At 40.9% G+C, this 21,053-nt stretch overlaps 1 long non-coding RNA gene across 6 annotated transcripts in view; it reads left to right on the top strand.

The window, feature by feature from the left end:
- The window catches only part of LOC308595506, a 107,857-nt gene that overhangs the window by 39,546 nt on the left and 47,258 nt on the right, over positions 1-21,053 (top strand). For all 6 annotated transcript variants that reach the window (XR_014012058.1, XR_014012059.1, XR_014012060.1 and 3 more), the window contains one exon: positions 39-160. This is a non-coding gene — a long non-coding RNA (uncharacterized lncRNA). The remainder of the gene's footprint in view (positions 1-38; positions 161-21,053) is intronic.

The raw sequence follows: 21,053 nt of genomic DNA, 5'->3' as shown, positions 1-21,053 counted from the left end.
CTCCCTAGTAATTTTCCTTGTTTTGTTATTTTCTTTAGCTTTCCAGCAATGTTGTGAATGGAAGAATATCCGTCATGCATGTGTAAATTGTAGGAGACGTCTTAAAGAATTTTATAGATCTATCATGTGTGCACACAATGTCACTCAACTTTACTGCCAGGTAAGGAATTTGTTTTGACTGAGTTACAAAAAGCTGAAAAGATATAATGTTCTTTTTAAAGCTATAATTTTGAAGTATAAGTGGGTGCATCCTATGTTTCCCCCTGAAAAAATTATGAAGAATTGGAAAGGCGTGCACTCTTAAGGATAAATTGCTCTCAAGAGATGAACATGCTGGTTTTTTAAATGCAAATATGTCAGTAAAAGGTTTATTCAGCAGCATTTTCTAGGTTTTTTTGCAGTGATTTAGGGAGTGCCATTTGAGCTGCAGTTAATAATTCGGCTGATTTTAATGAAGACTCTGTATAAGGTGATCGTGGGGTGTGTGTGTGCTACATGAGACCAATTCTTTTCAAAAATAAATAGTAGTGCAGGTCATGTGCTGGGTGTCTATGCAGATCAGATTCAGAATTTTGCACATAGGTCTCTATGGAAATGGGATTTTGAAGGTATGGAAGTCCAGGGTTGGCTCGTGGTATGACCTTGAACATCTTACCATGTGTTCATTTAATCTGAACAAGGTTAATTACAAGGACATACAAGTGGTATTGAGTGTTTTTAGTAGCAAAAAGAAGAAAAAAGCAGTGCCAGAACTCATGGCTTGATATAAGTGCTGTGAGTGTCATCACAAAATGGCTGCCAGAGGCAGCAAAGAAAGAGGGGATGGTACTCTGCACAGGTAAGTACTGCCACAGAAAAAGCACTGATGGTACTCAGTACTAGGACCCCTAAGCTAAGGTATACACTTTGTTTTGAGGGTAGCTGCAGAGATTATTAGCATCTCATGTTGTAAATCAACATGAATCATTATTTCTTACCACCTCTCTGCTGCTTTTTGTAGTGTCCCCTTGGGATGATAGCTATCTATGATGAGTGATTTGACAGTATTTGACATTAAAATTGCTAAACGTAATTTCACTCACTGACCTGGTTCACACTTAGACCTGGAAGGTTTGTTTGTGGTGAGTAAAGAGAAAGCTTAATCATGAGTCTAGGTTGGGACAACACACCAAACCAAACTTTGCATTAGCTCAGTGTGGCATGGGAGTAACAAAGACCGGCAGGAGGAGCAAATCGGCTGCCAAATCTGGAAACCAAACATTCATGTTGTCTCAGTAAGCTATAATGCATATTTCAGTGCTGAGACTCCAATTTTACAGACCTACGCCTTGCTTTGTGCCAATATTCCCATGGTTCCTGATAACCTGCTAAAATTCAGCTTGCTGTCAGAAGGCACCTGAGGCTTCTGTCATATGTTGAGTTAGTGAAAATACTAAAAATAATGAAAGATATTGAAACAATTTCTTGTTTGACATGTGTTTTGGCACGTGGATGAAAATCAACTTGTAACGGGCACATGAGAGTCTCAACACAGTACTGTTTTATGGTTGGGCAGACTTTTGTGTAAAAAAAATCTATAAATGTATTCCACTCAGTCTGGAATGAAGGAAGAAGAATGAGCATTGGCTGAAGGATGGGCCCCAGTACCTGTCCCTGGCCACACCCCTGCCCACAGCCCATTGGCCTGCCAGGCAGGGGCGGGCCAATTACACCCTGTTACTAGGTGGGTGGCACCCGGCCAGGTAAGTCCTGCACGGGGTTGCAAACTCCGCCCACCCGTTGGGAGGAGGTGAGCAGGAATTATAAATGTATTCCACTCAGTCTGGATCCCAGTGAGTTTCCAGGCTTTCATGATTATTCCAGAGAGAGTATTCTAGAATGTAACATTCTTAACATCTCCTCAAACAAACATTTTGAAACCCTTACACATTTTCTCTTGGAGTTATCCCAATTGTCACCAGACAGAAGATTAACAGGCTGCTTCCCCCCTAATTTTCACTTTTTGAAAAGAACGTGAATATATATATAAATGATTATTTGTTTACTTTTCCTCTCCTTATTTCTGCATTCAAACACAGAAAAGGTATTTGTGCAGAAAGGATGTCTTGCTGCGTCCTTCAGCTGTGTAAAATCCAGTAGCAAAATCATCATCAAACCTTTTATTGGCATCACATACAAACATCCATAGCACATCATGGAATGGAAACAAGATGGCGACTGAGACAGCAGCCTAGTCAGAACTCCTGCCTTCAATTAAGCTTTCAAGTAGTTTTTAGCCACTTCCTAATTCGAATTTTATATTTTTAACGTTTTACTGGCTGCCTCATCACCTCTCCTTGTTTTTAGTTTTATTGTTTTACTGCTCAACCTGACATAACATAACAACAGTAGCAAAATGCAACTCCTCAATTCTTTTTTTTTTTTTAAGGGTTCTCTAGGTCCACCCCTACTCTTTCTGTGTGCTTGGGGGCAGATTTGTGTTTAATCACTTGGATCTGCTGCCATCACTTTGACCCTAATTTCAATTAGACTCCAGTTCTATTTTCTGTATTGCGGACTTTGCAAGCTTAGCTGATGGGTTGGCTTCTGCCATGATATAACCACTTTGCTACACTGATTGGAATATTGATTGCACTGTAGCTGTCAATATTTCTGCAGAGAGAGCAAAGCCATTGCACCTTTATTGAGACCAACCTCCCAACCCTGCAAACAAGATCTTTCTATGCTGATGTGCATTTAATGTGAAGCGCAGTACAGCCCCCCCCCCCGGGCTTTCTTGAGATAGTCTGTTCCTCTTGAGATCCTGTCTTTTTATTCAAGAGAAGCACAGCAGGCACACGGGACAATTTATATTCTGACTGCTTCTCTCTGTGTCGTCTTCCCCCTAGCCGAGCAGAGTAATAATGGCAGTAAAGTTGCTACTGTTTAGTTACAGAAGCCCTTCAAAATGTTGCAGGGTAGCCTTTTCAGTGGTGGTGTTCTGGTTGTGGAATTCCTTCCAGAGGCAAATTTGCACCATTGCGAACAGTATCTCCTTCCTGTACTTGGCCTCTTCCCCACCCTTTTCATCCAAGGCAAACAATGGACCGTACACAAATAAAATTTGGCTCTGCACCTATGTCCATTGAGCTAGGAGTAAGCTCTATTAAATGAAGTGAGACTTCCATCTGACTAAACATGCATTGAATTGTCACACAGACTTAAGTTCCATTGAAACCAATGAGATATCCATTAGCTGCAACTAACAACTTTCCAATTTCGGTGTGACTTAAGCACAACCTTCCCTGGACTTGGGCCTTTGATTTTAATCTCTTAAAAGCTGTGCAATTATATGAAAGGACCTTTATTATATTTTATTTGTTTAAATGTATCATGGATCACTTGATTACAATAGTCTCTAAGCAGTGAACAAAAGATACAATACAGAAAAGGTAGAAACTGGTTGAAACTATAAAATCATACTTCAATTAAAATGCCTGCTGAGATTTTAAAAAGTATTCAGTAGGCTGATTATAACATCAGCATATATTCTATAGCAGCATTAATCAGATGGAGCTGTAGTCTAAAACATCTGAAGGCATCAGGACGGTGATGTTTTCTTTAAACGCTAGCATAAGCAACAGATTTTGATATTTCCAAAGCCGCAAAAGATAGACATGAACATATGCAGCTATAGGCTTATTTGCATCTGGGGCTGATGACTAGGAATTGGGGAGAAATTTAATTCAGTTTGCATTTAAAAGTGAACCTACCTACTTCTTATTTTCCAAAATAATATGTGAACATAAATCACAGCCTTTCTTTGAAATTTGCACTTCTCTGAATTTTGTGGCATAGTTCTCCAGCCATGTATGAGAATAACGTACCAAAACGCATTACATTTGCAAAATTGCTTTAAAAATGTGTGTACTGGGCAAAATTGCAAGCAAAAATTTGTATTTTAGGAGACATGCACTAAAATGCTCATACATTTTCATGAGAACTTTAAAAAAAATAAAAATCACAAGCTGATATGAAAATCTTAAGGGTGGAAAAATGAGGAGGTGAGAGAAACCAAAACCTACACATTCACCCATCCCCAACGATGGCTAAGGAGTTAAAGCCAAAGCCTTCACAGGAAAGGTGGGTTTTAAGAAAAGATTTCAAGTCAAAGTCAAAATGAAGTATTCTGGGAGGACATTCCAGGGCCTAGAGGACAGCAAAGGAGAAGGGATTAAGTAGATCAAGAGAGCAGAAAACATTGTGATTATATAGAAGGGTAGATTTAGGAGAATGAGGGCTGGCAGCATGTTTGCAAAGAACAGGAAAAGGTAAATGAGATTTTGAATAAGCAATAAACATTTGTTTGATATATTTATTTTGTAGGTTTCCTGCTATATTTGTTCTTTATTATATTTCACACCTTTAAAAATATTTGACTGTTCCGCTCTTCATATTGTACCATCTCCTGTACAATTCTTTATATTCAGTCATTAAGATTCCATTTTTCATCCAGATAAGCATGGGATATGTGAAATAATAGATTTATGTGGCAATCCCTATTCTCTCCAAAATCATCCTGACTGGCATTGATAGGATATCCTAATTTTCACATCTGTTTTGATTTAGAACTATGCTGGCACTTCTGTTATTTTTCACTGAGAGTTCTGTCAGGGTAGCCCATCTACTAGTACTATCCTGCTTCTCTTAATTAGCATCTCGGTTGTAATGCCTGAAAGAAGATGGGACATTGTATTATTATTTCTGACCACATCACAAGTTGAAGCTATGTTAGGTTTGCAAGTAGCAACACAGACAAGTGGAACTACCCAGCTAAAGGCAAACGCTTGCAGCCCCATTCAGTTCAGTCAGACTCACACACATGCTTAACTCTCATCCATTAAAATCTCTGTGTTGCCACATGAAGACCTGAATATGGAACATGTGTTACTGAAGTTCTGGCATACATCAGTTATGTGTATCTTCATGATGCAAAGCTATCTTCAAAGAGCACTTGGGTATTTATTCAGGGCATTATAGGGAAAGTGGCAAATAGTGCCAAAGAAATTGGCTATAATTCAACAGTTAAGCATTTCTCTTGCAAGATATTAGTGATGGTACCCAGTCTCAGAATAGGAGAGGGTGGTGTCAAAAATCAAATTCCAGCAGTTTAAGCTGCCTAGAAACCTTTAAGATTAAGTCTCGGCTTCTCAAAAGCTTGGGTCTAGTTCCAAAATGGCCCAAGAAAGGTGACAGGCCTAGTTTGGGTAGAGTCCACATTTAAATTTATTTATTTATTTAGGCTTCATTTGAATCAGCCCCAGATTTATTTATGCATGCATTTCAGTCCCACGGGTGCAGTACTTGGGGCAGCTTGCAACAATTTAAAATCACGCTGTCATATAAAAACAGTTAAAATACAGTAAGCTGCATCAAAGGCAAAGATCACCAGATAAAAACACAACTGTTATATAAAACAATAGGATACTTACCATGTGGATTAAAAATGTATTTACCAGCTGGCAAAAGGCAGCCAGAGAGAGGGCCACAACCTACGCTTCAAGTGGCAATGCATTTCTCAGCATTGCTGCAGCCACTGACAAAGCTTTATCTCATGCGGCCATGAGCTATGAATGGCATCCAACTAAGCCATGCTCACCCGTTGCAATCCGTGGGCTTAACTTAAGTCTGTTGGTTTCATTGGGTCCACTCCAACTTAGTTGGATCCATCCATTCTCCAAAATTAGATCCATTCTGAAGCAGGCTGTGAGCAGCCCACACATGTTTGCAAGATAAGTTTTCTAATGAACTGATTTACAATTTCTACCAGTACTGGAGAAACTTTGACAGAAAATTTCTTTCCAGTGTTCATTTTATGTTTTCAGTGAAAATACTTTTTTTCAGTGGTCACTTTTTTATTTCTGCTTGCTAAGCTTTTGTCTGTGTATGGACAGTGGAATATTTCACCAATTATAAAATGAAGCAGGAACTTCATGGCCCAAGGAATGCTATAGGGATTGGAGTGTTTCATTAATTTATAGGCTATGTTTAAAGCCAAGCCCTTTGCTGGCAATCAAAACTTGCTATCGCCAATGGGCAGCCTCTGCCTGCTCAATAACACATTGGGGATTAAATGAAGATCCTTCTTGTGTTCCCAGGAAATAATTAGGCAGAGCTGATTTATATAAGCCCTGGAATCTGTCGTCTATTGATACTTTTTCTTATTTTAAAAAGTTATTGAAAATCAAAATCAACCCTTTCACATGAAAATCCACTCTTCATTTCATTCGCACCTCCCAGCTTTGTTGATTTCAGCAGTTGAATTTGGAAAAGAAAAAGGCCTTTAAGAAGTGGTTATTACTAGACAGCTAAGAGTCAAAAATGTTGGCTGATCCACTGCAATTCAACCACGGATGTATCAATAGAGCCTGACCTACCTTCTCTTTATTCTTGGTATACAGCACTGTCAGCATAGTCTGGTCAGCTTCAGGTTTGAGGGTGCCCTTCCTGAAGTCTCCTCTGGGGGCCTCTCTCCTATGCCATTGGCTTTCCTGGCAATATTGGGGTTTGGCTGGGGGTACTGAATGACCACAGGGGCAGCAATGCTTCTGTGAGCTCCCCCAGCAGTAGGGTTGGGAGCCATTGCTAATAAATTTCCCATCATGCCACTAACATCCAAGACTGGGCCTCCAAGACTGGGCCTCTTATGGTAACGCTGGGCCTGAGGGTGCATTTAAAACTTTCTAAGCAGTGTGCGAAAATACAACATATAAACAAGAAAACAGTACCATAAAAATAGAGACACAACATAACAAACCAGTAAAACAATGTTAGAAACACATATACAAAGAGGAACTCAGTAATAACAGGGTCTGACCTGATGAATCAAGGAAAGCCTAGGCAAATATATATTTCTTTCTAAGAGAACTGAAGCAACCAAGGGTTGATGTTTCATCTATGGCAGAGGGTAGGGCAATTCAGAATGCAGGGGCAATGCCTGAAAGTGCCTGATTTTGTGTCACTGCCCTGTGATATTCTGTAGGGTGTGGTGTCGCAAGTAAAAATTTCCCCAGATGATCTAAGTAAACCTACATATTTATACAGGGGCAAGTAGCCTTTCGCATAACCTGCTCCTGAGTTTGTTCAAGGCTTTATATATTAAGGAACAGACGTGGGCAAATGCAGTTTAAATGTCCTTGACTTTGAGTTGGAGAAGTGAAGGTTGCAAGCCCAGGCTATTTTTCTGGGCATATGAAGACATAACGAGAAGTCTGTGCCATCTACAACTTGTGATGCAAATGGCTGAGATTACTGAAGGAGCAAGTTAGGCAAGAGCTGATGCCATAGCAGCAAGTTGACTGGCAAAAGGAAAGAGTAGACTTTTAGTTCATATTCTCCAGCAAGTCTTGAAACAGCAGCCGTGACTTGATTTCACATTGCAGTATTCCAATTAACAGTCCAATATTTCTTTCAACTTTAAGAAGTGAATAGGGAAGCTAACCTCACTGCATTAAAAACAATAAAGAAGCAGATATTTGAAGTGTGCATGTGAGAGAGATGACATCTTCGAAAGGATAGGACGGCCAACTAAGCCATATCTTGTTTTCATCTTCATGGAATGATCACATTTATATCAAATTTATGTCAGTAGACTCTTGCATGGTCGTTCCGTCTACCTCTTCTCCTCCCCTCTGTTGAATTTGTGCTTTAAAACAGGTAAAATGTGCTTATGGGGAAGTTTACAAATTATCACATGAAAGCTAAAGAAAAATCGATGGGAATATTTCCCTTAGGACTGAGCATACTGATTATAAAAATATTAATACTTAATGCTTCTATTACATCTCTTATGTACACAACGGAATAGGGTGGCGGGAGTGGGAGAATGGCTTATGGTTTAAAATAGAAGCAGTGATATATGCAAATCTTCCAAATGTCAATTTTGTGGGCAGGATTTCTGTTTAGGGTAAAAAAAAAAAATGAAGAAAAAAGATGATAAGTGAACACAACGGTTTCAATCTCATGAAGTGTATCACAGATGTGCCCTTTTCCAAACCAGATACCTGCACATAACATATGACAACACTGATGAGAAAACTGATATTTCCAGCTACCTCCAGTAACACTTTATCTGTAATAATACTTTGGCTGTTCTTGTTTGAATTACAAATGTTTCCTCTCATGCAGAGAATAGCAATGAATGTTGACAATATAATGCATTGCTAAATTCTGTAATTCTTCCAAACAGCACAGGCCGTGGTAGAATAAGATGCGAAACACTCATTTGCACACCAGAACTATGCATTTTGCATTGGAGAGGGAAGGGAATATGCTACTGTTGCAAGATTTCTGTTTAGTTTGACTTTTCAATTTTTACAATGTAAAAATACCAGAGTCTGAAGAGGCGCAATGTACCAGGAATATTTTCCTTTTCTATACTTCTGGAAACAAATGAAAACCATAGTCTTCCACATTTTGATTCATTTTCATAGCTTTTGTTCAAGCAACTTCCTAGAGAATATGCCATTTTTGTTTATCCATTGCCTATAGTTCTGAATCCCATTCTGTATTTAATTTTACATATATAGTGGTACCTTGGGTTAAGAACTTAATTTGTTCTGGAGGTCCGTTCTTAACCTGAAACTGTTCTTAACCTGAGGTACCACTTTAGCTAATGGGGTCTCCCACTGCTGCTGCGCCGCTGTCGACCGATTTCTGTTCTCATCCTGAAGCAAAGTTCTTAACCCGAGGTACTATTTCTGGGTTAGCGGAGTCTGTAACCTGAAGCGTCTGTAACCTGAAGCATCTGTAACCCGAGGTACCACTGTATTTTAAAAGGAACATTTACAAGTGTGGCTGGAAACTGGCTGGGAGAGCTCTTCAAGCTTACATCTCTTCTTGGAAGCTATTGAACTTTAAAGGAACCTAAAGAGCAAAATCTATTTAAACTATGTAAGGAGAAGGGAGGAAGGTGCAGTTGCAGCCAGTAGCGTACAGTGGAGCCTCGGTTGACGAATATCTCCATTAACGCACATTTCGGCTTTTCAATGCCAAAACCCCGGAAGTAACTGCTTCAGTTTTTGAATGATTTTCGGAAGCCGAACGTGCCATGTGGCTTCCGTTTTGAGTTTCCCTATTGTATTGAGGTTTCTGCTTTCAGTTTTCAAACGTTTCAGAAGTCGGGTGGTCTTCTGATCAGATTACGTTCGAAAACCAAGTGATAAGTGTAGTGATAAGTTTTGAAGTGCAGGACCAAATCATGAGTTTTGGGAGAACCCACAAACGTGGAGAGCATATGAAGGAGGAATGGCTCAAGAAGACTTTTAGCAGCATAAATGCACAATCCTAACCATGACTCCTCTGAAGTAAGTCCTGTTAAATTATGAGGGGCTTACTTCTTGGCAAATGAGGTTAGGATTGCCACCTAAACTTTCCTGTAGCATGACTACGGTCCTATGTATCATTGCCTAGTGGTAAGCTTCATTGAACTCAGTGGTGCTTACTTCTAACTGCACGGGCTAAACTCGAAAAGCACATTAAGCCTTTAAAAAAGGTATTCAGTCAGCTGAAATATTACATCTAGCTTTTAATTAGACATGCCAACAACATTGCAAAGAAGAGCTCCCGTTTGAATTGCTAGCATGACGTCGAAAACCCATGAAAGAAAAGGACCTCAAAGCGTTGTCATTGCCTGCTGGAACAAGGACTGGCTGTAAGTTACCCTGGTGGTCCAGCAGATGATGTTGCTGCTCCTGCTCTGAAAAAGGTCCCAGAAATAAGTTTCCAGGAGTGGCTTGCACAGCAACAGCCTCCCATCATCAGCAGCAGCACCTCTGTAGTTTATGAGGAAAGGGCAAGCTGGGACTGCACAGATACGCAGGTGAGGGCACCACATCAGTTTCAGTGGTGGATCTGCACAGATGTGATTTCCCTTCCATCTCTTACCTCCATCTTCCTGGTAAGTAGAGGTGACACTGCTGCTTCGAGGCTGTTGTTGCCTTTCTGTTCTTCTAGGCAAGCTGTGCCTGTGTGATCCTTCACATTCCCTTTCCATTATACCACCAACTGCAGTTCTGAAGTAATGTAAGTGCTATTGTGAATCCAGAATTGGATATTATCCGCAGCTTCCAGTGGCACCATCACCATGAGCTTCTACACAATGGTTTCCACTTACTTTCCAGCGCAGAGTTGGAACACCTCAAAAGGCTACCCAGGCCCCTGCCAAAGATATTTTCTCTGTGTTTAATAACTCTTACACATGAAAGCAGAATAGGATTCTGAAGTGCACCTCCAGTCCTCACTGCTCAAAGGCATTGCCTGCCCACATGTACTTAACAAATGAAGCTTTGATATGCCCCCCCACACACACACTTGAAACTTGATTATGGAATGAAGGATGACTTCCAGTATAGAACACAATAGAAATAATTGCTGTTATCTGACAGAGAGAAGAAATGTGTCAGATTAATATTCAGCCAGAACAAAACATTAGTTCACATAAACCCACCATCTTCGGGGAACCCAAAATAGCATTAAACCTTTGATAAATGAAGTAATATTTTACATTTTGCCATCATATGGGTGATTTTTTAAAAAGAACTTTTACAGCAGACTTAACAATACCAGAGATACAGGACAAAGTATTAGAATAGATATAGAGAAGAATCTTTCATTTTATAAAACACGGGCCATCTTAAAGGATGATATGAGCACGTATGCCTTTTTGTGTGTAGCCTTTTTCTGGATTTATCTTTTTAAAAGGAAAGGATTTCCATTGGGATTAGCTCGTCTAAATCCATTTTCTCTCCAGCATATGAAATGACAGTCCATTCTCAATGCCCCAATATTAATTTTTCAAGCATGTCTGTATATTCATCTGCCAACCATCAACAAATTTCTTGGGTTTCTATTAGCTTGTCTCAAGCTGCTGGCAAGCTAAATTTCTCTAACAGGCATCAATTCGACGTATTAAATGCCTGTTCTGCCCTAGAAGACATATTGATTATTTTTTTCTCAGCAAAGTGACAAATACCATTTTCATGACTATAATAGAGATTGATTACAATTTTATGGAACACAGAGGGAGTTGATCTTAGTGAGACAGCCTCAGGGCGTATAAAAATTGAAGAAAATCATTTGGATTAATAAAGAAATTAATGAATTCACGGGCTGATGATAAGGTTGAAGCATTCTAGAGATAATGAAAGCTACAGTAGATGCATGGTTGTTACTGAATTGTGAAGTAAATTTAAATGTGCTTAAAATTACTAGTGATTAAAAACTTGTGGAAAATAACTGGGTTTTTTTGTTCAAATTTGAATGTAGTGTGGCTTAAGCTTGAGTTTTGAACAATTTGATGTTTTAAAAGTGCTGGGTGTACTTTTTGCACAATGGACTTTTCAAAGTAACGGTGTATTTAGATGTATAAAGTGAAATTATGTATCTCTCTGCATATCCCATATTCATGTGTGCATGCATACTTACACACACACACGGACAACATGAATTACGGTTAGAGAATCCTATCCTCCAGTTCTGTGTATGGCTAGCTGTTCCCCTGGAATTCCTCTGCTACTCTCAAGGAAAGACAGATTTACCTTTTCTTTGCTGGAGAGTAGCAGATGGACTTCTGTACATACAATATTTATGCACTAGGCAAGATGTGCAAGAACCAGACTGTAGGTTGCTGGATGTTAACCAGTCAATTTGGCTTAACAGGGCGCAACTTTATTACAAAAAATATTTATATATCATTATGTTGTGTGTGTGTGTGTGTGTGCACGCGTGCAATAAAACATAAATCTGAACAATAAAACACATCAAAAACATTTAAAAATGTTCCCTTTCCAGAATCCAAAACAAGTCTTAAAATCAGCACGGAGGGTTGCAACCCAAAGGTGCTCATCTGAAGTTATGTGCACAGCTCCAAAGAACATGGAATCATAGACTCATAGGACTAGGGACCCAATGGTCATCTAGTCCAACCCTCTACAATGCAGGAATCTCAACTAAAGCACCCATGACAGATGGCCATCCAGGCTCGGCTTAAAAAACCTCCAAGGAAAGAGGCCACAACTTCCTGAGGGAGACTGTTCCACTGTGGAACAGCTCTTACTGTCAGAAAGTTCTCTCTGATGTTTAGACAGAATCTCCTTTCTTGTAACTTGAAACATGAACATGACTCTTTGTCCTACTCAAGACAGGTGTGAAGGCACATATTGTCTAATCACTTGATTTACAATAGGACTATAATTTAGAAATTCTAGGTCACACGCAAAGCGAGGCTGGCCTAAGGGCTGCTTCCCATATGGTATTTTAAAGGTATATATATCTGTAAAGTTTACAAGCTGATACATCTAAGAACAAATGCACTTATTGTATAGGTGCTCACACCAGGAAGTCAGAATTGGCTGTGGTTCTGTGTTGTGTGTATATGTGGTTGTATACATAAGTTTGTCACTCTTTGCCCAGGCAGGCGCATTATGTGACCCATGAGAGCAGCAAAATAACCAGACAGTACAACGGTGATGGGATAAAATTAGGCCAAATCTTTTTTGACAGCAGCAGGCAGTGGAAGGGTTGGCATGGCGTTGGGTCCAGGACCAGTTCATCATTCCACAAGCCCCATGTTGATGGAATGGATCCACTGGGTTTGGATTGCTCCAAACCTGTACGACGTGAGTCGGCCCATGTTGAACCTTGCCGTGGTACAAGCCAAGCAAACAAGATCTCACTGAGGGGCCAGGGTGCAGATTCCAACCAGGCAGATACCGAAGCCACGCTTGCGGTTGCCATGGTCAATCCTCCCCATAGGCCTCTTATGGCCCCCCCATACTATGTTTATCCTGTCCAATGCCATTTCTGTCCCCATACAATGTTCTTCTGCCTAACAAAGGAAAGCCTTAATTTCACTGAGGGAAAGGCGGAAAAAACCCAACCAAGTGCCAATCAGGTTGAGAGAGAAAAAAATCCTGTCAACATGCGACTCAAAATTGCTCAGTGAAGGCTCTAACCCGAGGGTTGATGAGCAGGAAGCTCTCAAAGCAAAATGGCTGTGAGCTCCAGAGGAACCAGACTTATATAAGCTTTCCCCTCCCCTCTTCAGCAAGGGCTCATGGGACAGCTTTTTCCTATGAGCATACCACACTGGGAAAATACTGGGCAAAACCTTGCCCAGTATTTTGCTGCAATCTATGGGCTGCAGTGCCACTGCACAAAGGTGTCCCACATTTACTGGGCACAGAACAGGGAATATTGTGTACTGCAACTCTTTCAAGTTTTTAAGTCCTGGAGAAATCAGTCAAACTATTGTACCCTATGGCTTATTGTTATTATTTAGCAAAAGCCAATTGACATGCTTTATTATTTTTCTTTTGAAAAGTACAGTAAAATGATACATTTCTTGGCTCAGTTTCCATTGGTAGCTTTGTAGAGCCATTCTTTAACCAACACAACAAACTCTCTGCGCAAAACTTGTGTGCGAGTCTATTTATCAATGACATGTGAACACCAAGAATAGAACCCTTTCTCTCCCGGGTAATATGACCTCATGCGTCTGATAATAAATTAAATGTTGAGTAGGTTGATGCAAAAGTAACATTTAATGTTAAAGGCATCTTTTTATCATGATTAGTTGTGGAAAGCAAGTTTTTGGTGTGCTATAGCTAGAACATGTCTTTTCCCATTTTTTTTTTTAAATTTAACAACTGCCCAACCACTATTGTAAGAAAAGAAAAGAATTTTTTCATACTAAAAGAGATTGTGAGCTTTGCAGTTGCTAACTCTTAATTCCAAATACCAGGGTAGTAGCCTGCAGCATATTATACTAACAGAGATCTTTCATTAGAATCTCCTACTGTGAAAAAATGATCATGCAATGCACCCTTAGTAACCACACCTTGTCTGTAGGCAGGTGGTTTGTTTGTTTGTTTGTTTGTTTGTTTTGTTGTAGTTAAGCTTGGATGAAGAGCCTGTTGCAGTGCACAGGGAGTGGTATATTTGGTTGACTAGCCCCTGATTTAATTCATAGTGCAGTTGCCAACTACAATGAAAAGTGCTCTGTGTCATGGATTGTTTCAAGGCAAATGGGATAAGAATAAAAAATTGGACCTACCAGTTGGTGCAAGTGCTTTGGCTAAGATCTCAAGAGGCCTGCTCTGAGCCAGTTTGAAACTAGGACTCAATCCTCTGACTTGCAAGACATTCAATAGCATGTCGAACCTGATAGAGGTTGACGGTAGTTGTAGCCCAATGACACCTGGAGGGCCACACACTCCTGATCCCTGAAATAATCTCTAAATGAATAACTGAAATGTTACTCTTTGACAGTTGCGTGTGAAGACCCCCCAGGGGCTCTGGCGTGGCCCTAGCCCCTTGACAGGGCTTGGACAAAAGCAAGGCGAGCCCCTGGATTCCTTTAACGGAATTCCCTAGCAGCAGCGATGGAGGGGCAGGCACAGCCAGCCACTTCCCCTCCACAAAACATTGAACCAATTCCTAACCGCCAACCTTACAAAGTTGCGATGATTTGCTACACAGTAGGCAAAAACCAAGTGGCACCAGCCAAATAGACAAATGGCTAAATTCCTACCAGGCCCCTGCTCCAAAACAGATGACCTCTAAACAGGCATAGCAAGGCCAAAGAACAGCCCTAAATATAGGGTGGGAGGGCGGGTGATCTGATGCATCTCGCAGGAAAGAGAAAGCTCCCAGCAATGTGCAGTAGCTTAAATAGCCCCTTGGTAGCTAATAGACGACCCAACGGGCCAAATTTCTGCCCCAGCAACCGAGGGGCAACCAATGGGGTGTTGTGGCTATCCAACAGGGAGGCAGTTTAGGTGATCTCACCGCAACACGTGCCCTCCATGATGGAGGACACGATTTATGGAAAAGTAGAAAAAGTAGAGATAGTAGGGTTGACATTTTAGGTACAGTGAATCAGTTCATCTCTGAGTTCTAAAACATTGGGATTTGTTTTAACAACAGGATAACCATCCAGCAATTTTATAACCATAGGAACAAAACTCAATGGAAACAAAATTTAAATAGGAGCCTTTAGGCTTAAGTTGAACTTACTCTGTGGTAGTTCCACTGAAAGTAAGTTAAAACTAGTGCCCTTTGCAGGGACCAAAATGTGCAAATTCTGGAAGGAAATAACTTAAATATATAAGTACATTTTCTTTAAAGAGCCTTGTGCAACATAATTTATAGTCCAACTATGCTTGGTACAATTTGTTGTAACAGCAACGTTTGTTTGGAAGAATTAAAAAAAAATCAAATGGTTTATTAGTTTGTGTTTAGAATATTTTTATATTAAAAATTCAGAGCAGAAACCTTGAGAGCTCATATATAAAGTCTGGAAAAATATTCAAGAGGAGACAAAGAGCAACTGCTACTGTAATAAGTAGCAGAGAAAGGTGTCTTTTCTTAGAGATGCTGGAACCCCAAATATATAACAATTTACTAATAGCAGCAATAATAAACTAATCAATTCAGTTTGAAGCCCATTCCTGGGCACGTTTACTCAGGGCTGACTAGATATGTTGGTGGCCCATCCATGTAGGGATGGGTAGGAATTCAGAAAATGTGACTTCCAAAGCAGACTCACCTGATCTGCAGCTTTCAGGCTCATGTGTGGGCTGAGGGTTGGTCCACTTCCGAATCTAGATGGCTACCTGATTTTGTGATGAGGTGGCCCAGGGCTGCTAACTCTCTCTCTTTTTCTTCTGTTACAGATAGCAGCCATCTGGAGTGGGTAGTGTGCACTGCTCTTTTTGCATGTGTTAAAATAGGCTGCTGTCTCCCCTGGGAGTGCCAGAACCCGATGACACATCATCGTCATCATCATCAAAGAATCATAGAGTTGGAAGGGACCCTGGGGGTATCTAGTACAACCCCTGCAATGTAGGAATATCAGCTAAAGCATCCATGACAGATGGCCATTCACACTCCGCTAAAAAACCTAAAAGGAAGGAGAGTCCACCACCTCTTGTGAGAGTCTGTTCCACTGTTGAACAGCTCTTACTGTCAAAAAGTGCTTCCTGATGTTTAGTCGGAATCTCCCTTCTTGTAACTTGAATCCTTTGGTTTGGTTCCTGCCTTCCAGAGCAGGCGAAAACACGCTTGCTCCATCTTCCATGTGACAGCCCTTGAGATAATTAAAGATGGCTGTTGTATCTCCTCTCAGTCTCCTCTTTTTCAGGATAAACATACCCAGCTCCTTCAACCATTACTTAGAAGGTTTGGTTTCCAGACCTTTGGTCATCTTGGTTGCTCTCCTCTGCACGTATTCCAGCTTGTCAATATCCTCCTTAAACCCAGGTGCGGTCTGACCAAGGCAGAATAGAGCAGGACTATTGCTTCTCTTAACCAGGGCACTTTATCAATGCAGCCTAGAATAGCATTAGCTTTTTTGCTGTTGCATCACACTGTTGACTCATGTTAAGCTCATGTTAAGCTCTATTAAGGCCCTTAGGTCCTTTTCACATCTTCTAATGGCAGTCCAGGTGTTTCCCCATCTTATATTTGTGCATCTGGTTCTTCCTATCTTAGTGTAGAAATTTACCTTTGTCCCCATTGAAATTCATTTTGTTACTTATGGTCCAGCTCTCCATTTATTAGATTTCTTACCCAGCCTTCATTGTAAAGTCCCCATGTGGATTGAGGCAATTTGAAAATGCATATTTAAATTAGTACAGTGGTACCTCCGGTTGCGGATGGGATCCATTCTGGTGCTCTGGTCAGATCCCGAGGTTTTCGCAACCGGAGGGACCACTTCTGCGCATGTGCGTGCAACAGCAGACCGCTTCTGCACATGCGCGAGGCACGGTAGAGCACTTCAGCGCATGTGCACACAGTGAAACACTTCCGGGTTTGCCACTTTTGCAACCCATGGACCAATTGTGGGTAGTCATTCTTTTTCTCTGATCAGTGACCCTAGTAGAGCTCCATGGGCCCTGACACAGCGTGTTCTCCCTAACAGAGAGCACGTGTTGCGGTTGGGGAAAACAAGCCACCCTGTTGTTGCTGGGCAGATTTTGGAAAAACCCAAGCCGTTAAGTGGTTAATTGGGTTGCTGGGGATTTTTGATTGTTGCCATTTTTCGGAGGAGGTGCCAGAGTTTTTAAATACAGGATGCCCAACACTGGGCGTCCTCTTGGCTGTTTTGCACCGGATCACCCGTCCACCCTCGCTTGAGCTTGCTATGCCTGTCATGGGGTCATCTGCTTTGGAGCAGGGGCTTGGTAGGAATTTTGCCATCTGGCTGATTGGCTGGTGCCATTTGGTTTTTGCCTACTGTGTAGCAAATCATCACAACTTGTAAGGTTGGCGGTTAGGCATTGGTTAAAATTGGTTGGTGGAGGGGTAAGTGCCTACCCCTCCAATAGTGGTGCGGAAAGGGAATTCCGTTAAAGGAATCCAGGGGCTTGCCATTCTTTTTGTCCTGTCCCTGGCATCGGACTTGGGCCGTGCAAGCCCCACAGGAACATGAGGGTGAGGAGTGAGGGACCGATGCCCAGCTTCATTTTCTCACCCAATACTTGTTTCCCACGCTGGCTTCCGTTGGAGTACGGAAGTCAGTTCTGTCCCTGGGGCAAGGACAGATAGTCATAACCAATGCCTAAGCAACCACTCATATTTTTTGTATTTTGAAAAAAGTTGTGGCCAAAATCATACCAAAAACCTTAAACAAAAATTGATGTGTGATGTGTGAATTTTTTGGGGGGTGGCTTTGGGGACTCAACACGCAACAGAAAAATGAGATTTGGGGGCAGGGCTAGGGGTGGGATTGTGGGCTGGAGAAGAATTCCTCCTTCACCTGTGCATCTACTAAGTTCTTTAAATGTTAAGCTACTTCACACACACACACACACACACACACACACACACCCATTTGCAGAAAGATGCATGTCAGCCTTGGAAGTGGCCTTAGAGGTCTATGCAAATGGTTGAAATTTATTCCTTTGTTGTTGTTGTTTTAAAAAAGCAGAGGGAAATAGTGAGGGTTTAAATGATTTCTGAGACACATGCTGTCAAATTTTCACATCTCTCACCAACCCTAAGATCCATTTTCTTGCATTTTATGTGAAATTTGGTATGTGTGTTATTTTTTAAAATAACTTTTTACTGAACATATTCATGCCACATTTTCAATGTGAAACTGCTTAATATGTTTGGTGTCAGTGTTTGGAAGCTACATTTGAAAAAGCTTTCTCATTCTGCAAATTGCCGAGTATTTAGTTTCATTTTTGTTTTGTAAATATAAATCAAGTTTCTGTGAATATAATTACAGCTAATTAATGTTTGTGATTGCATGTTAAAATGTTGTTGTAGTCATTCGCTCCTTCATTTATTTATGCTTTGTTTGATGCATTGGAATTTTGGCTGCGTAGTGACTGAATGATCAAGTACCTGATTCCTGTAATAGGTGGAGGGCTCTCAAATCAGTCTCTCTGGAGTTATTTAGCTGGTACCAATTACTCCCTCATGGTAAACAATCAAAGTGCTTGTAACTGCAAGCAGTAGATAACCTGGAAATCAAATATATCTGCTGTATACAGATCCATAAAGAGATTGTCCTGACAGCTAAAAGATGTGATTGCACATAACACCCTCTCTATCTCTCACACAGCCTAACAGAGGCAGTTGTGGCTGTCTTGGTGTGAAAGAAAATGTAAGAGAGGTACTTACCACTGGGAATGCAGGGTTAAATCTTGCTTCAGTTTACATATCTGTTGGTCAGTCCTTGAAAAAGGAACAGCCACTTAAGAAATAAGTGGTGTGCATGTAACAATATAAAGGAATTAACAACAATGCACAAATGTAATCAGCAAAATTTCGAAGCAAATACATATTGAGATATTGGCTAATGTCATTCTCAGGGTGGGCTCTAGGCTTGGGTCTGGGTCTTAAGTATATATAGACTGGGGGAGAGATTCAATTCGGTTTACATTTAAGAGCAAACTTACAAAAGCCACACTTCTGAAATTTGTGATTCAAAATCCACACTTTGAATTTTGCCATTCAGTTCTTCAGCTAAGTAATGTCTACAAAAACACATAGGCTAGGGTAAAGTGTGCATAAAAATGCATGTGTTGGTGAAAGTAGCAAACAAAAATGTATTATATTAGGGAATGTTGCTTTGAAAAAAATATTTGCATTAGGTAAAACTGCATACAACATGTGTATTAGGAGACATTCACACAAAAATGCTGACGAATTTTTACGAAGACTTAAAGAAAATCACATATTGACGTGGAAACGTGGGGAAACGAACTTAAGTTTGGAAAAATGAGAAAGTGGGACTGACTGGAAAATTTACCAGGAGCGGCTTAGTCATGCTGGCCACATGACCCGGAAGCTGTCTGCGGACAAATGCCGGCTCCCTTGGCTGATAGAGCAAGATGAGCGCGCAACTCCAGAGTCGTCTGCGACTGGACCTAACGGTCAGGAGTAACTTTACTTTACATGAAGGCCCAGCATCACGTATGAGTAGAGAATTTGTGCACAATTCAGCCCATGTGCAGGATATTTCCACTCCTTTTGGGAAGGGAAGGATCAAACTGGGTGAAAACATGTTTGCCAGTTGCCCAACTCACAGATGATGCCAGAGGTGGATTTAGGGCAGCACAAATCTAAGAGGGCAGCTTCTCAAAGCCCCGTAAGTGCCCAGCTTCAGGAAGGAGGTGTGAGGGCTCTGACAGGGTCCCAGAGTCCTCCTCCCTCCTCCCCAAAGCCATGGGCCATGCCAGAGCCTTGTACCTCTTTCCCAAAGACTGACTTAAGCCAGTGCCGTGAGGGCTGGGGGAAGGGCATCAAATGTTGGCCTCACACAGGGCATATTACCAAGGTCTGGACCTATTTATATAATGTTGGGCACATGTGAGATCCCACCCCAGTTTTCATCTCATGAAGGATGTCACTGGGAGCCCAATGTTTGCACAAGGCTGGTACATGCTATGCGACAGACCTGCTATATTGCTTTGATAAGTCATAACTTGTTGCCTTCGTTTCATTTTCTGTTAAATTTCATTTCCTTTCCCTTTTTCTGCTTCTCTTAATAACCTAATGAATATAACAGGGTTGCTTGTCTTTTTTCCTCCCTGATACAATGCTCATTTAAAAACTGCTTGCTTATAAACTGCCATACTTTAGAATCCTGCTAATGAAAACTGGAGCAGTGTTTTGATTATGGTACCAGCTGGAATAACTATGGTCTCTGTTGAAACTACAGAAATAATAGTTTCTGCTGAATTATTTATTTGCAAGGATTAGGTTTGAATTGATACCATAGGAGGTAGCTTTGAATGAGTTTAAGTATTAGAACAATGTCATTTACATCCTGGCTTTCTGAAAAAAATGTAGTTTTGATGGCCTTTTACCAACCTTCTGCTAGAGTAATGTATATGTAGCTATTTTTAATTGAATAACTTATTGCGGATGCCAAAAATATGCAAGTAAAACATCCACAGTAATGCGTAAGGATTTTAATTAGTTTAAAGACAGTGGCCTGTCTCCAAAGATCCTCATATTCAGCCACTGAACAGTTGGTCATTGTGGTCAGATTTGACAGCACAAATTATCTAATTGGACTGGAGAACAGAAGGGAGACCTGGATGCAGGCCTGCCCTAAACAGGTGATCCATCTACACCTTAAGCCTCCATTGAGTAAGAGGGGGCCTGTGAAGCAGACCTGAGCACAGAACTTTAGCACAGAAACACATAATACAATCTAAAAGGTGATTCATACACCAGTCCTTGCTGGATTGGAGTGCAAGCTTTTAAACCTGTTGATTAAAGCTATTGAGAAAACCATATATACTGCCAATTTGGCCTCAGATGAAACCATGTTTCAGAATGCACCAGCAAAACAAATAATTCAAATCAAATCCACACTAGATGGTTATAATAATTAGTCCACAAATATTAGATACAAATAAATGACACATTGGATGTCTCATTGCCATGAATGTAGTGTCAATATCATAATGCCATTACAGTGGACGCTCGGGTTGCAAACGTGATCCGTGTGGGAGGCACGTTTGCAACCCACAGCGTTCACAACCCGCAGCACA

Source organism: Podarcis bocagei (assembly GCF_964188305.1).
Source record: "Podarcis bocagei genome assembly, chromosome: 10".
NCBI lineage: Eukaryota > Metazoa > Chordata > Lepidosauria > Squamata > Lacertidae > Podarcis > Podarcis bocagei.
The sequence above is the reverse complement of the archived record's forward strand: the minus strand, read 5'-3'. Positions and strand labels throughout refer to the sequence as shown.